At 35.2% G+C, this 18,183-nt stretch overlaps 1 protein-coding gene and 1 pseudogene across 37 annotated transcripts in view; both read left to right on the top strand.

Moving 5' to 3' along the window:
- The window catches only part of Ptprd (protein tyrosine phosphatase receptor type D), a 2,001,112-nt gene that overhangs the window by 1,048,392 nt on the left and 934,537 nt on the right, over positions 1 to 18,183 (top strand). The gene's annotated exons all lie outside the window — the stretch shown is intronic.
- On the top strand, positions 3,212 to 3,494 carry LOC118577105 (annotated as a pseudogene).

Below are 18,183 nucleotides of genomic sequence, written 5' to 3'. Positions count from 1 at the left end.
TCCAATTTGTCAGACAGTAAAGAGAAATAATGATGGAGCAATTATCCCTCTGAACTTATTTCTTAATTATCCAGGCGAGACTGCTAATGATGTCCGTTTCCTCAGTTCCACTGGCAGTGCAATAATTAAAGGTCATGAGGGAACATTTGTCCCAAGGAGATATAAAGTCAAATGGTAGGCTCTGAATATAAACCTAGAGTCTAATATGAGTACAAGTTCATGGTGCAGAACCAGCAGTCTAGAGATTTTATAGCCTTTGTGTTAATCACAGAATTTATTCTGTTTCATAACTCTAAACCCCATTAAGTGATGGTGATTGGTAGTCTCATAACCTGGATATTGAACTCAAAGCTGAGAATAGGCTAGATGAGGTCATCTGAGTCCTCATTACCAAAGTAAACAAACAAAAATACCCAGAACATATTGGGTTAATTTTCTAAATATTTTAAAACTTAACTTCCAAACTCTGTCTGATCTCATGAGTAGAAAACCCATCAACACCAATATGCTAATAAGAAGGACACCACCACATGAAACATTTCCAGACAACAGTCCAGAGTGAATGTGACCTGTTCCTTACATGCTGTGGCCAGGATCAAGATTCTGTAATAACTGAGATCCCTAGATAAGTGTCAATACTGCAAGCTTGATGCTGAGGCAACATGTCACAAGGACCCTCTGCCTCATGAAATCAGGAGTGTTCTCTAGTTTATGTCATGACACACAATGCCATCAGGGTATTCAAATAACTGTAACTAGCCACAAAAGTCCTGACTTCCCTTTACCAGAGTCCAAGAAAGACATGTTTCATTAGTCTTTTGAAATCTACCTGTGTTTGGGGACATAGATACTCTTGCAAATAAAAATAAATTATTTTGTATTTCATTGCTTGTATACTCTTAAAACTATTGTTTTTCTCAAAATATGCTAATTTAAAACACCTACCCTACATTGTATTCTTGGAAGTATACAAAAATGCTTTGAAATAATATTTGAGGGAGCCAACGTATTTTATTTTCAGGAGAAGGTATAGTAAACATAGTGTAGACTTGATTCACTTGTTTTACCTGTGGTTTTATTTCTGGAATAAGCACTCTACTTCTATAACTTCACCGACAGTTTTAGATATATAAGAGGTATCCATGTGCTAAATGTCTGTTAACACAAGGTCATCGTTCATCTCACTTATTTACATAAAGCAGAAGTTTGCCCCATTAACTGCCACCATTGCTTTTCTCTCTGGCCTTGCATTCTGTTACAAATCCCCGTGCATGCTCTGAGGAACTGAAAACTACAGGAATGGTAACTTTAGTACAATAATAAGGAAACCACATTTAAGTTAAATAATGTATTTTTAGTACTTATTTTTAGCTGATACAAGTATAAACTAGACTAACCTTTTTGTGTTGTTTTTTTTTTTTTCCTGTTGAGCAATATTTCATTTAAAACTTTGTGGTGTTAAATGTAGAAAACACGACCATTGAAATTCATTATTTCCTTCACTTTATTATGATTTTGAAGCTTATGCTTACATAATAAAGCTTATAGACTTTATCAGTTTGCTTATTCAGCCACCATAAAATACCCATTTTTGGCTTCTTAAATAATAAAATTTTACTTTTCCAAAGCTCTGGAGGCTAAGTCAAGGATTAAAGCCCAACAAGTTAGGGTTTGTGATTGTTAGTGTTAACTGTCAATTTAACAGAATGGGTGAGAATCACCTGTGAGATGGGACTCTTGCCATGCATGTATGAGATTATCAGAAATTCCTTAACTAAGATACAAAAACCCACCCACTGTGGGTGGGACAATCCCCTGGCTGGAACTCTGGACTGTACAAGTGAAGTAGGAGAGGTGAGGAGCCAGTATACACTGTTGTCTATCTGCTTCCAGGCTAGAGATATAATATTACCAGAAACTTTGAGCTCCAGCTTGAACTGTGAGCCAGAGTAAACCCTTTCTGGAATAAGTTAGTTTCAGAGTATTTTATCACAGCAGAAAAAAAGAGACTACTCCCAAATCCACTTTTGCTGAGTTAAAGCAACTACCTTTGTGTGTGCTCACATGATCTCCTCTTTTTACAGCAAAAGCAATGTTCTCTTTTCCAAGTTTATTTACCCTAATCCTGATCCTACCACTCCAGTGCCCCATCTTCCACGTATCAGTTAAACTTGATGTTTCTTTATAACTATCATGTCTAAATATGCTCATATTAGGTATGAGCCGGGGCTTCAATACTGATGAATACAATACAGGATACAAATATTTAGTCCATGACAAAATAGCTAGAACTTTATGGCTGTTAACATTCACTGTCAACTTCACATAACCTACAATCACCTGAAAAGAGAATCTTAATGAAGAATTATTTAGATTAGACTGATCTGTATGCACATCTGTGAGGGGCTGTCAATTAATGTAAGGAGAACAATACTCCACTGTGAGCAGAACCATCCTTTAGGCATAGCACCTGAACTATCTAAGACTGGACAGAGCAGGTGAAAACAAACAAGCATGCAGCATGGATGCATTCATTTCTCTCTGCTCTTGACTGTAGGATATGATACTTTAAGTTCTTACCTTGACTTCTCTCAATGATAAACTGTAACCTGGAATTGTAAGCAGAATAATCCTTGTTCTCCTTTATGTCACGTTCTTCTAGGGTACTTGTCACAGCCACAGAAATTAAACTAAAACATCTTTTAAGTCTGAAATTACATTTACCATTAAATATATATATATATATATATATATATATATATATATATGATTGCATATAGAATATTTGTAAAAGTGTATATATGCAAATTAGCATATGTATACTTATTCACAAATTCACACAAATGTACACACACACACACACACACACACATACATATATGTACAAATTCCTTTGTGGGCTAAAAAAGCCTAGAACACCCTCCAATATTAGAGCACAGACCTAGATTCCAGATTTGGTTCCTACCTGGATTTCTCAATTAAAACCAACCAAACAAACAAAAAAACTGCTTGCAAAAAACGTGATTCCAAGACTATGGTAGGAAATGTACAAGATGAGCTAAGGTGTCTGATAGTATATATATATATATATATACATATATATATATATATATATATATATATATATATGTATGTATGTATGTAGCTATAAAAACTCACAGTGATTGAGTATGTCTCTTCCAGTCTCTTTGACATCCACAGCAGAAGCAAGATGACGAAAGGAACGTCATCCTTTGGAAAGCATCCAATAAGACACACATGCTTTGCCACCACTGTGGCTCTAAGGCCTACCACCTTCAGAAGTTGACCAGTGGCAAGTGTGGCTACCCGGCCAAGTGCAAGAGAGAGTATCACTGGAGTGCCAAGGCTAAGAGACAAGGGACTGGGCAGATGAGGCACCTGAAAATTGTCTATCGAAGATCAGACATGGATTCTGTGAAGGGACAACACCTAAACCCAAGAGGGCAGCTGTTGCAGCATTCAGTTCATCTTGAGGAAGTTCTGTCAGTCATAAAATAAATGTTCTGGTTTCAAAAAAAAAAAAAAAAAAGAAAGAAACACACACATCCCACACACACACACACACACACACACACACAAATAGCTGGAAAATCCTTGATAGCCAAAGCTAGAAATGATTTTCTACAAAATAAGATAGTATTCAGTTATAATCTTAAAATAAAATATTCGCTAATACATACTGATATAATTTAAAAATAAACTAAGAATGCACAGACAAGCTCCCTATGCCACCAGATTGTAATTACTTGTGTTGATACTATATCCTCAAGAGATGAAGCACAATTCTCTACCCTTTTAGTTAGATCTGCAACTAATGATATGCTTCAAATGTACACACACAAAAAAAAAAAGGAGAGGAAAAAATAACTTTAAGGAAATGTAACAAACACCTCAAGATGATCAGGTAAAAGCCAGTATTGTCAAGTAGTACTATTAATATGTGAGGGGATTGACACTTCCCTCTGATTGTGCTGAAATTCATAACCCAACCATTCAGAAGACAGACTCCAATCGAGAACCATTCAGATCAGTACCATCAGAAAAACAAAGTCAGGCTGGAAATCATTGCAACCAAAACAAGTCAAAGGAGTTCTGACTGCTGAATGCAGTGGGAGATCTTGGAATGAATCCTGGAACAGAAAAAGAACATTAGGTAATGACTAAGCAATGTGGAAAAGGGTAGAATTTAGTTAATAAAACTTTATCAGCACTGGTTCATTAATTATTATGAATGGACCATATCAGTGTAAGATGCTAATAGGAAAAGTGGAGATGAGCATACAAAACTCTTTGTTAGTAAAAATTTATAATTTTTATGTAATTTTGAAAATTTTATAAATAGTAAGTTTGTAGTATGCACTTAAAAGCATCTCCTAATTAAACTAATGGGTAAATTGTAAAGCTTCCTAGCTACTGAAAAAATATGACAAAATTAACACTAAATAATTTTAATATGTTGACCTTGAAGGTTTCTATTACAAAATGAAAATAAAGCTGACCTGGACACATTTGGACAAATGTGACAACACTAAGTAAGATGGGAAAATGCAAAATAATAAACAAATATTACTTGTTTTTGTGTACTGCTCATCTTAATGCTGTGTTAAAAATACCTTGACAAAAGCAGCTTGATCATGGGTTTTCTTGGGCTCATGGTTCAAGAATACAGTCTGTCATGCCAGGGAAGTCCTGATAGCAGGAACACAAGGAAGCTGCCCTTACTGCATCCACAGGCAGGAAGGGACAAGAGATGATGCTGATGTTCAGCTCCCCTCCTCCTTTCTATTTGTCCAACAGTTAAGTTGGGTCTTTCCAACTCCATTAACCTAATCTAGATAATTCCTTAAGCCATAGTCAGACTGGTCTCCTGGGTTATTCTAGATCCTGCCAAGTTGACAGTCAATCACAATGTTCAGGGCAGGAATAAAAGTAAACAAATGATTAGAAGTTTCTGTATGCAGTAGTTTTCTTGAATGTACTGTGGACTGTATACATAGACCCCTCATTTCCTAGATTTCTCAAGCTGCCTGAATCATCTGTAGATGAAGAATAGGAATATTATTTACACATTTTACATTAGGTAAATTACTAAGGCATATAAATATAGTACATAGTCACAAATAATATAATAAATTAAGTATGTGAATTAAAATAATGAAATTTATATTACAAATATATATATATATATACACATATATATGTATGTATGTATGTATGTGATATACTTTAGACACATTATAGATATATATTATACTCAGATGTACACATTCATGTAAAAATCTGTCATCTGAGACAGGCTCCCAATAGAAAAACTAAAAATATAACAACTGTTGGGTACATTTACTGGAATCATTAAGTTTATTAATATTTCCCCAAAATAAAAACTTTCTGATGTTTGGGAAACTGTTAATTCCAAGTTACCTTTCATATAACATAGCAAAAAAAAAGAGAACATCCAGAGGACATATGTAAGTAATATATCAATTTCATAGTCACCTGCTAAAGTATAATCAAACTTTAATATTGTGGTATTAACCAATTAATGACATTAGAGACTGAGGTCTTCTGAAGGACACTGTCTTAGAAATGGTATCTTATGTTAATGCTATGTTAAAGTCTAATCAAATTTTCTACTGAACTGTCACAGCTAAAGGTTAAGATGTTTTCCTAATTATTCAAGGAACCATGTTATTTTCTCCTCTGTTGGGGGCTTCTTCTTCAAGGAGAGAAAACATCAAATCTGAGTATCAGAATTTAATTATAAGCAATGAAGTGAGTCAAATATCTTAGAAGTAATTCGCAAACTTGGAGAGTAGTGTATTTCTCTCCTAACGGTTATCTATACTATATAATGAAAGTAAACACTGCCAATATTGTCAGTGTGACAATAATACCAAAGTGGCAGGCAATATCAATGAGCAATAGTCAGTGTATATATGCCTCAGAATGGGATCAATATCACATACCATCAAATGTGTTGTCATAAATTTTATAAGAAATTAGTAGCAATAAAACTTAGGAACAAGTAATATCTTGCAACTGAAGAGAACTTTGACTTACGAGGTAAAGACCAAATATTGTAACTAAGGAGCTTATTATCTAATTTCTCTTCATGAAACAAATTCAATCCAGTATATGTGTCTGAATTCACACTTGCAAACTGAATGCTGAGATTTCACTGCTATTAAAGTCTGTATACTGTAGCTTTAGAACAGAAGAGTGTTGGCATACAAAATAAAAATTCTTTCTTACCTAAATGAAGGATGCTGGACATTTATTATTATGTGTTTTGGTTGTGTTTTGGAACATGTTCTCAGAAGTACATGTCTGGAACATTTATTCCTTAGACCCATGTGGACAGTACTTACTATTTGGAGACAGAGTTTGGAAGAATTCAATATGACTAGATGAGGTTATGAAGGCAAACTTTACTAATAACTTGGTAACATTAGAAAAAGTGAAAGATACAGAAGTGGGTTGGCACTGTTGGCTCTTACATACCTTCTCCTCTGTTAGAATGTAGCAAGAAGGCCCTCATCACATAGATATCAGTGCTAGCAAGGTTCTTGGACATCCAGCCCACCAAACTTTAGTCCAAACAAACTTCTTTTTGTTTATTACATGTTCTCATTTGTTTTGGGAAAGCAACAGATAATAAATTATCACATTCATAAATCACTTCCAGATGTTAAAGTTACTATACACGCTAATCATTATGCTTTCATCAAAGAGGTTTTACATGCAATCATGTAACCAAGTTTATACCCTAAATGAAATACAAGTCTTATAAATTATTGTCCATAATGGTAAAACAATGGTGACTAATAGATGCTTTGAAAAGATCTAGTAGATTAAAGGCTTGATTATCAATCTGAAAGCTTGAAACAAATCAGAAATTATAAAGGAGGTAAATAATTGACATTTGTCTTTACAATGATGCTATTGGATTTGATACAAAAATACAGGTTAGGAAAACTAGAGAGTCAGACTTCCTCAAGCCTAGCAGTTACATAGGAAAAAATGAGCAAAACCAGGAGATGACATATATGAAGGGAAAAATCTTTTTATACTTTATGTCTGGAATCATGTTCATATAAAAAATATAACAAGAAGAAAACCAAAATACAACCCAGTAAAGCAATGTAAAAGACCATAAATAAACTTTTCTCAAAATAGAACATATAAATAATCAACAGTCATATGAAAAGGTTCTCAACACCATTAATCATCAGGACTACAAAGAAACATCAAACACATGATTAAGAATCATCCCTGTTATGGTTATTAAAAAAATACAAGCAATAAAAATAATTGGAACAGGTATGGAAAAATGAACTCATGCCCACCCTTGATAAAAATGTAAATTAGTATGGCATTATAGAAAATACTATGAAGTGTGTCTAAAAATTAGAAACAGAACTGCATAAGATTTAGCATTCTCCCCAGGGGAACCCATGGCTGATATGTAAAATTAAAACACAAATATTCATATAAAAATGAAATTGAAATAAAATTTTAAAAAATTAACACATTTAAAAAAATGATTTGGCATTCCTCACACTAATTTTACATGGTTAAAATTGTGTGTGAGAGAAGTTTCTACTTGCCTATCTCCATAGTAGTCCAATTCACAATAGCCAAGAAATAGAACAACCTTTGTCCCCATAAAAAGCATAAATGAAGCCAGGCGGTGGTGGCGCACACCTTTAATCCCAGCACTTGGGTGGCAGAGCCAGGCGGATATCTGTGATTTCGAGGCCAGCCTGGGCTACCAAGTGAGTTCCAGGAAAAGCTGCAAAGCTACACAGAGAAACCCTATCTTGAAAAACCAAAATAAAAAAAAAGAAGCATACATGAAAGAAAAAAATATTTATATATATATATATATGAACACACAAATAATAGAATACTGTCTAGCTTTTAAGAGAAGATAATCCAATCATGTGTTAATGTACATAAACTTGAAAGATACTGAAATAAATGAGATGAGTCAGACACATAAAGACAAGTAATTTTATGTAGAATCTTAATAAACTATTTTGGCAAAAGCAAAATGGTTGTTGAGATCTGGGAAATTGAAGAAAAATGGGGATGTTGATCACATGGTACTAGCTTTTATATATAAGATAAATAATCCTGGAGATATCAAAAATAGCATGATGACCATTTTGTACCTTTGCATATCATATATTTGCACACATGTAAATATACAAACACATGCACATAGAATCTACAGATAGGTGCTAACAAATTTGATTGTGGTGATCATGAAATGAAGTCTATATATGTGAAATTATCATATTGAATACCTTGATGCTTTCATTGTTCTCATAACTTCGGAATTTTATAAATGTATACAATGTGTTTAAATCAAATCTTCTTCCCATTTCCCTATTCTCCAATCTGCCCTCAGCTCCATACCCCACTACTCCCTCCAATTTCACATGTTGTTTTTTTAAAAGCTCTCTGAGTCTGTGTAATGCTGCTAATATGTGCGTGAATGGAAAGCCACATACCAGAGCAGGGGTAGCTCTTGAGGGCCTACATCCTTGAAGAAAACTGTCTATGCCTCTCCCAGGTCTCCCAGAAGCCAGTGGTTGCCAATAGTTCTTCAGGTAGAGGAGAGACTTAATAACCACTTCACTTGTCCATGCTGAGATTGTGTCTGAGGTAATAGAGTACAGCTGTTGTGCATGCAGTCACAGCTGCTACAAGTTCATCTGCACAACTGAACTGTTATGTAAAGGAAACACTTTGCTACTGTCATCATCAACTTCTTACTTCTGGTTCTTCACAGTATTTCTGCTCCTCTTCTGAGCTGATCGATCACTAAGGCTTCTAAGCAGGGTGTGTGATGGGGATGTCTCATTTTTAGCTGAACACTCCAATTTCTTATTTTCTACACATACACTTGTTATGGTTCTTTGGGTACAAAAGCTTCTCCAATGAAGGTTTAAAGCTACACTAATCTTTGTGTTAAAAGATATGTGCTTTAATACTATGTTCAAGTAAAAGAACAATATTAGGATCACTGGGGGTGGCTATAACATAATGAACTACAGCTTCTTCTCCTGGTTAACAGTGTCAGCCATGAGATTTATCCAGTGAGGTGAGGTTTAAATTTAAATGGAAAGGGCATAGTTACTACCATAGCATTCCTAACACTATCACACAGGTAGACACACCTTGCCCAGCCCCTCAGTGTTGTAACTTTCAGAATTCACAGCTGAGTCATATTGTAAATTACTTTTCTCAGCACTTTGAAAGCTAGCCAGTATGAGTAGAGCCTCTAGATCACTGCTGGCTTTGGTTTCTACATCTTCTAACACCCAAGTATGTGGTGTCTTCAGCAATAAGGTCTTACTATCAAGTTCTGGAGGGTATTGAAGAGAAATGGCATTTGCCTAAACTGTTCAGAGTTCTCTGGGGCTCCACTGGCTAACAAAAAGAGCTAGCCCACACCAAGCAACCGACTTTCTTTTTTAAAATTCATTCTTCTCCCATACAATACATCTACACCACAGCCTCCTCTACCTCCAATCCTCTCACCCAACCCTTATCACCTCTTTCCCCCACATCCACTGCCCCTACATTTCTCTTCAGAAAAGAGCAGGCCTCCAAGGGCTATCAACTAACATGACTTAACAAGGTACAAGGAGACTAGGCACAAACCTTATATCAAGGCTGGATGAGGTAACCCAGTAGGAAGAAAAGGATCCCAAGAGCAGGCAAAAGCATCAGAGACACCCACACCCCAACTCCTACAGTTAGGAATTCTACAAACCCCCCAAGCTAAACAACCATGACATATATGCAGAGGACTTAGTACAGACCCATGAAGGCTCTGTGATTACCACTTCAGTCTCTGTGGGCCCCTATGAGCCTTGCTTAGTTGATTCTGTGGACAGTGTCTGCCTGTTGTCCCACACCCCTCTGGCTCCTATAACCCTTTCTATACCTCTTCTGCAGGGTTCTGCAAGCTCTGCTTTATGTACGGCCATGGGTCTCTGCATCTGCTCCCATCAACTACTGGAGGAAGTCTTTGAGGATAATTGGGCTAGACAGTTCATCTATGAGCATAGAAGAATATTATTAAGAATCATTTCATTGACTTTTTCTTTTGACTAGTTGTGTTTGGTTCTGAACCATATAGCTTCCAGTTCCTGATCTGGATTGTTGGGCATGGGCTCTCACTGAGTGGGTCTCAAATTAGACCATTCATTGGCTGACTACTCTACAAAGCTACAAGCCAATATGACAGCAGACTTTCTATTTGATAGGCTATGGTGTCTGGGAGAGGCATTGTCCCCTTCCTTATTATAAGATATCTCCACTTAAATTCTTTTTATATATGTATATATTTTAATAAGCTTCCATAAGAGGTTTTCAAGGGTATTTAGTATTAGTTATCCCTTACTGTATTTCCTCCTTCCTATTCCTCACCATACTTAATACTTCTCTCCCAATTATTCCTCATTTCTCCTAATACCTGTGCTCCATTTCTCTTCTCTTGAGAGAAAGCCCACCTAATAGATCCTTACTATTATTCTGACTTCTCAATATCTAAAGATTCGAAACTAGCATTGACATAAAAGAGCAAATGTGAAGTTAAGTGATTATTTTCAGCTCCATCCATTTAACTGAAAATTTCACAGTCTCAAATTTCTTTATTGCTGATTAATATCCCACTGTATAATTGTACGGCATTTTCATTACCAATTTATTGGTTAATAGATTCCTAGGTTAATTCCATTTTCTGCCTACTTTGAATAGAGCAACAATAGACATGAAAGAGCAAATAGCTCTGTAGTAGGAGTCTTTGTGATGATTTATCAAGATTATATGATAGATCTAGTGCTAATTTTTTGAATAACTTCTTCACGGATTTTCATAGTGGCTCTACCAATTTTCAGTCCCACCAGCAGTAAGTAGTGTTTTCCTTTCTATATATCCTCACCAACATTTGCTGTCACTTGTTTATGTTAGACATTCTGACTTTGGCAAGATGAAATCTTAAAGTAGTTTGGTCTGCATTTCCATGGTGGCTAAGGATTGACCCACAAAATACAAATCATCCATTTGCTCTTTTCTTTATTTTTGTAACTATTTGTTTATTTCTATTCCCCACTTTTAAATTATGTTATTTGTTTTCATTGTGTTTAATTTTTTTTTACATATTCTAGAATACTAATCTCCTGTCAGATATATAACTGTTAAAGTTTTCTTATTTTAACTGTTCTGTAGGCTGCCTCTTCTCTCAAGTGATGGTGTCCTTTTAAGTACAGAAACTTCTAAGTGTCACGAGAACTCACGTATTAATTTCTGTTCTTAGTGCCTCTGATATCAGGTTACTATTCAGAAAGCCATTTTGTGTGGCTGTAGGTTGAAGTGTATTTCCTCAGTTCCTTTATCAGACTTGGGGTATTGGGTCTTACGTTGAGTTCTTTCATTTATTTAGAGTTCAGTTTTCTGCAGGGTGAGAGATAAGGATCTAGTTTTGTTGTTCTACATGTAAGTATCCAGATTTTCTAGCAATGTTTGTTGAGAATGCTGTCTTTTCCCAATGTATATTGTTGGCATCATTGTCAAACTCAAGTAGCTGTAGAAGAACTGGCTTATATCTGGTTCCTTGATTCTATCCCATTGATCAATGTGCTTGTTTGATGCCACTGCTGTTTGACTGCTATCTCTATAATATAACCTGAATTCAAGAACGGTGGTACATCCAGCAGTATTTTTGGTGTTCAGGACCATTTTGATAATCTGATGATTTTGTCCTACTATATATATTTAAGATTGTTCTTTTTATTTATTTGAAAAATTACATTAGAAATTGTTGAAGATTGCTTTTAATTTGGATATTGCTCCTGGTAAAATGGCCATTTACACAATATTAATCTGCTAATCCATGAGTATTGGAGGTATTTCCATCTTCTAGGCTCTTTCTCAATTCCTCTCTTTAGCATCTTAATGCCTTTGTTGTACATAGATTTCACTACCTTGGTTAGATTTATTCATAGATATATTTTATGCTATTATAAATGAAATTGTTTTCCTGATCATTTTTCTTGGCATATTTAATGGTGATATACAGGAAGAATACTGGTTTTTGTCTGTTAATTTTATATCTTGCTACTTTGTTGAATAGAAAACTATGGTATGTTTAGAAATACATTTTTGAGAATTTTGGCATCTGTGTATATCAGGGGGGCTGGAATACAATTTTTTCATTGTTATTGTGTCTTTATCTGGTTTAGATATTAGTGTAATGATGGCTTCATAAAAAGATGTTAGAGGCATTCTTTCACCTTCTGTTTTGTGTAATAGTTGGAGAAACTTTGGGTTCCTCTTGAAGGTCTAGTAGAATAATGTGATAAATCCCTCTGGGCCTCTGCTTATTTGGGAGGATATTGATTCAATGTTTGTGATGGAATTACTTTTTTTTGTTGTTTAACTATGCTATTCTATATGCATTAAGAAATTGATCCATTTCTTCTTGATTATCTACTTTGATGGGATAAAAATTTTCAAAATATGTATGTCCTTGAAATACTCTGAATTTCATTGGGATCTGTTGTAATGTATCCCATTTCATATCTATTTTTATTAATTTGTGTCTGCTAGTCTAGTTAAGAAATATGTTTCAGAGTTACATTTGCCTCTCCATAGCTTTTCAGCACTGAAGTTTTAGAGGAATGTAGCAAGGTCTGGCTTTTATGTGAGGACTAAGGATCTGAATTCAGGTCCTCATACTTGTGCATCAAATATTTTAATGTCCTAGCCATCTCATTTCTCCAGTGTTCTCTTACTACCACAATGCTAGCTAATAGGTATATAGGCATTAAGATTTGTGCATAATTAGGTTAAACTATTTTCTATGGTAAATATTTAAAGAAAATCTTACCAAAATATTTAGCAAAGCATAAATGATAATGAAAAAATTGTGATGGGTGAAAGTCCCAAATGATGGGATACATGACATATGCAATATAATATGCATATGAATATATGTAACAGCTCAGACTAGCAAAGAAACTTTTGCACTTAGAAGTTACCTGGCCTATATTTGTAAAGAAATAATAATAAAAACTCACCTAAGTCTACCAAATATTCCTGTTATGTACAGAAAGATGGGTAGGAAGAAGTGAGCTTATTAAAGTTCTTCACCTTCCAAGTTTCCTCATGTAAAGTGAAGTGTCCTGTAGAAATTAAAATTTAATAGGGAAGACTTGCTGCACTTAAACAGTGTAGGACTTACTGGCAGCTTTCTTTCATCTCCTAATATTTCATTTCTGCATTTGGCAAAGCTGATGGAAAGTCAAAGTTGGCATAAAGAAAACAAACAAAACAATAGGATATCATGCTTTTAAAGACATTTTTGAAAAAAAAAATGAACCTATTATCACAGGAATAGCAATGTATTCTTAGTAAAATATAGGTCAAGGTTGTTTCTCAAGTACATTATACAACTGAATAAATTGCTAATTTTATTATGTCTTGAATACTGCATCTTTTTGGATGAAAACATCTTAAAATTACTAGATGATGGGTGGGGAAGACAAAACTGCAGAGAGAAACCCTGTCTCTAAAAAACCAAATAAATAAATAAATAAATAAATAAATAAATAAATAAAAACAATTCTATACCCTGGGTCTGGGTTTAGTTAGAATCTGTTAAGTCTGAAATGCCTGTACCACATCAGAAATTTCTAAGAAAATTTCAGACAACTCTAGAGTAAGTAAAAACAGTAATTACAGCCACAAACATAACAACAACAACAAAATCCATCACCATCTCATCTAGTGAGGTGTAGACAGAAAAGAACCAGTCATTGCCCAGTGCATAGTAGCAAAGGTTATAAGGAAAACAGGGAATGGCCATGGCAAAGAAGACAAGACAGAGAGAATGAATAAGGGGGGTCATTTATACACTTTAGAAAAAAATGGAGTGCAGATGTGTAAAACAACCACTGGATTTTCACAAACACAAATATGAATGACTTACCCAGGGAAAATGTAGAGAAGAGGGTGAGACAGAAACCAGATTGCTGAGATAAATGTGTATCTGGAAACCTCAGATGGTTGTCAGGAAAAATATTAATAGCAGATTTAGGTCTTCTTCATCCTTTATTATCTGAATAGAAATCAAGTGAGAAAAAAATATTTAGCATTATAGGCAATAAAAGACAATTTGGTAGAGTACTCTATGAGGCATGGTGCTGGGATTCAATGTGAAGAAACACGATGCACGGCTTCTTTATGGATGGAGAAAACTGACCGGACAAGTCCTGTTTTCAGAAAATACAGAAATAAGGTGAGAATGCAAGGATTTCCTTTGTAACGAATGCAAGGAAGCAATGGTACTGACTGTGCCCTAAATCAAAGAATTAATCAAAGAATTAACTCTTCATCACAAGTACATAAGGTTAAACATGACAAATTAAGTGTTAGAAGTGAAAGTGGGGCATTGCATCTGTGACTGTCAGTCAAAACTTGTCTTCTCAGCCATCCAAGGACAAGAACAATGGGTTTGACAGACCTTGTGCTATGGTAGACCAATGGCGCCTAACCCTTGATTAACCAACACATAAAGAACCAATACCTGATGGACTTCTCTTCTATGCCGTATTTAGTTTGTCATATTTCCCAAATGCCATTTTCAGAGAGCATTAACAACCAGAATTATTAGCAAGTAAAGTCAAGGCTCACAGCGGTTAATAAGAAATAGTCAAGTGCTAGTTAATAATAGATCTGAACTCTGCTTTCCATGTGCTTTCTATTTGCCAAGCCACTTTGTTCCACAAGATGGACTTTATTTTCAACATTACCTTGAAGTTAAATTTTTAGAAAATATCTTACAAGGAATTATTAAATGTACTACTTCAATATTTTTCAGAGAATTTGTGTGAGTCTGATAGAGTGATGTTTGTAAAAGTTGTTGAAGGAATGGATCTCAGACATGTTCTTTGTGCGTGAGTAAGGCTGGCAAACTTCCCTTGCACATGTTAATAACTTTTCATTTCCCATCTCAGTTCTGAAGACATCTGAAAGAAATAAAAATAGAACTAGTAACCATGGCAGGCAACTATTTATGACTCTGGAATCACATTAGAAGCAAAAATGATTCAAAGTGCCTTAGAATCCAAAGGATGTCAGAACTAGAGCTCCTGAGACTTGATACTCCCTAGATGGAGCAGGATCTTCATTGAGGTAAAGTAAGCTATGGGTCAACTATAGTGCAGCTCTAGGGACCAAGAAGACTCAGGGACTGCAGGACATGGAACCACAAAAAGCAGAAATACAGATTTAATTACACTGAATGTTTAGTTCCTCTGATATATACTGACATTATTAGAAAAATTGAGAATGATAATCTAGGTTCATTACTGCCCGAGATATTCCACTGATTTCAAAGTACAAGCCATCTTGTTTTAGCATAACCAGTAATACATGTTGTGATTGGATTATTTTTAACATGCACTAACTACTTGTTTATAAATAGTCATAAGCCCTAAGAATGCTTTAATATAGAAAAGAAAAGTGTGACAATTGCTTGATCAGTATTTTCCTTCTGTGGTGTTATAGTGAGCAAACATGGAGGTGTTGAAGAATTCTTCAGTGTGGATGTTGCACAGCGTTGACACACCTCTAACACATTCACTATGTTGATTAAGCACAGTTAGGAAGACCTTAAGCAGAGACAATACTCTTTGTAACTAGAAGCCATTGTTGCTAGCCTCACTGTGACATTTTACTTCATTCAATAAGAAGTTTCAAATGGAGTTCACTTAATCAAACCAAGTGGCCATGAGAAAAGGACCTGCATACTTACACTGATCAGATTGTTTTGGGGAATGCTGTCTTTAGTGGTGGAGGTGGGAGGACTTACCTCTTAGCTGTTAGATAGTATTTTTCTAGAAGAAAATGTAAAAGTAAATTACAGATGTTCTCTGAGCTTAAGAGAGAAAAGAAATGAGAAGATATAATTGAACCTGTAAAGGCTTCATTTGTAGATGGGACATTTCCTCCTGGGAAATGAAAGATCTCACAGTAATACAATGAATGTACTTCTGATTTATGGTAATTAATTCGGAATATGGTTTATCTACCACATTGCTCACTATAGAAGATGAATGGTACAACAGGATTATCTGAGTCTTGGAAGTAAAATTAGCATAACCTTAGCAGAAAGTGAAGTTTTGCACTTTGTCTTCACATTGAAAGCATAGATCAAGCAGCCCTGTCTTATTTCACTGCCCAGAGGTCCAATTATAAAAGGGAAATGAAGCAGGGAAGGAACGGCTTTCCTATGTACTCTTCCATATCATAGGTTTTCTGGATATTATACCAAATTTAGGGGAAGATTGAGATCCATCCACACCATTAATTCTGACCTCAAGATAAGAGTTGCATAAGGGCAGATAGTGTTCCCTGTGGAAGAATGTTTCTTTATGCTCAGGTCTGAAAAAGAAAGGTGAAGTCCAAAGCATGGAAAAGTACCCACCACCATTGTCTCAAAAAAAAGTGATGCTTCATTAAGGTGTTCCCTAATGGAGTTTCTGTGACTCCCTTGCTGCAGGTTGGTTCCCACTTCATCTTGGACAGTCTATTCAGAGATCATTGGTACAGCAAAACTCACACTTAAAATTTAACCTTCAGCTGTTAAAGAAAAACAAATAATTAGCTGGATATATTAATTCTATCTATGTGCTGCCACATGGTTACTTATTTTGGTCTTACATAGTAGAAGCCACATGTTAAAAGAAAAAATATAAGGTAATCAATTTTACCTCTTCAGGAAATGATTAGAATATCACTTACATGGTACAGTCAAAATCAAATGTAAATGGTCACATACATGCAGAAAACTGTAAGATATTTAAATGTTTCCTAGCACTCAAAATTCTGTATTTTACAAAATAATTTCTAAGTTAACCTTTTAGGGGGGATTTTGGGGTTTTGAGTTAGGCTTATTGTAAGATCAAACTAAGAGCAAGATAGATATATCATCTATCTTGCCATGTAGTGATCCCTTGTAGTGTTGAAAACACTGCTCTCAAGTACCAGCAACTTCACTGATTGATTGAGATAGTTAGTAGCATTGAGCACCCTGCATTGCCAACCACCTGACACACAGAACACATGCCTGTGTTTACTGAGTGTTGTGTCTTCCACAGTTGTGGGGAAATGCAGTCACTACCATGACGTCAAACAGAGTACATTCATAATATAAAAGTTTTACATGCTTTACCTATTTTTCTTCCCCACCCGAATATCTACATTTGCCTTTGTCAGGTGCTCAGACATCTGGAATCACAAAGTATGTTCTCTTTAGATGGGCTTCTTTCACTTTTTAGTACATACTGAAGGCCTCTCCATGGCAGATTTTGCCATGGTTTCATAGCTCATTTCCTTACGGAATTGAAACTTTCCATTATCTGAACAATGTGCTGTGGTTTGTTTGTCCATTCACCTACCAAAGGATAAACTTTAGGTTGCACACAAGCTTTTGTAATTGTGGTACTATTTCCACAAATATTCAACTGCACATTTTTATATAAAACTAAAATTTCAACTCACTTGGGTAAACGCTAAGGAACATGGCTGCTGAACCCTATTGCAAGAGCACTTCTAGCTTCATGTCATGTGGCCAGATGTTCTCTTCCTAGTGGCTGTACCATTCTTCACAGCTGCCATAGTAAAAGTCCCAGTTGCTTCCATCTTTGGTAACATCATGAAGCATTGGGGTTTGAGAGCTGGGCCCACTCTACCTTATGTGGCATCTCAGTTTTGTTTAAATTTTTGCTATCTTAATGATATTGAAAATATTTTATATGTTCTAATATCATTGATGAAGTATCTACTTAGGTCTTTTGACCATTTTAAAAACAATTTGTTCTTTTTCTGACTGTTGAATTTCAAATGTTCTTTGGCTATTTTGGACACATAATTAGCCAAATGTGTCTTATCCAACTATTTGCTCACAGTTTGGGATTGTCTTCTCATTCTTTCTGTGGTATATTTTTTCAGAGCAGAAGGTTTCATTTTTAATGAAGTGCAGCTTATCAGTTATTCCTGTCATGGATCTTGCCTTTTGTGTTACAACTAAAATATTATCACATACTAAAAATCACTTAGATTTTCTCTTTTGTTATCATTAAA

This window comes from Onychomys torridus, chromosome 2 (genome assembly GCF_903995425.1).
Source record: "Onychomys torridus chromosome 2, mOncTor1.1, whole genome shotgun sequence".
NCBI lineage: Eukaryota > Metazoa > Chordata > Mammalia > Rodentia > Cricetidae > Onychomys > Onychomys torridus.
Note: the sequence above shows the minus strand (reverse complement) of the source record. Positions and strands in the feature narration are given on the sequence as shown.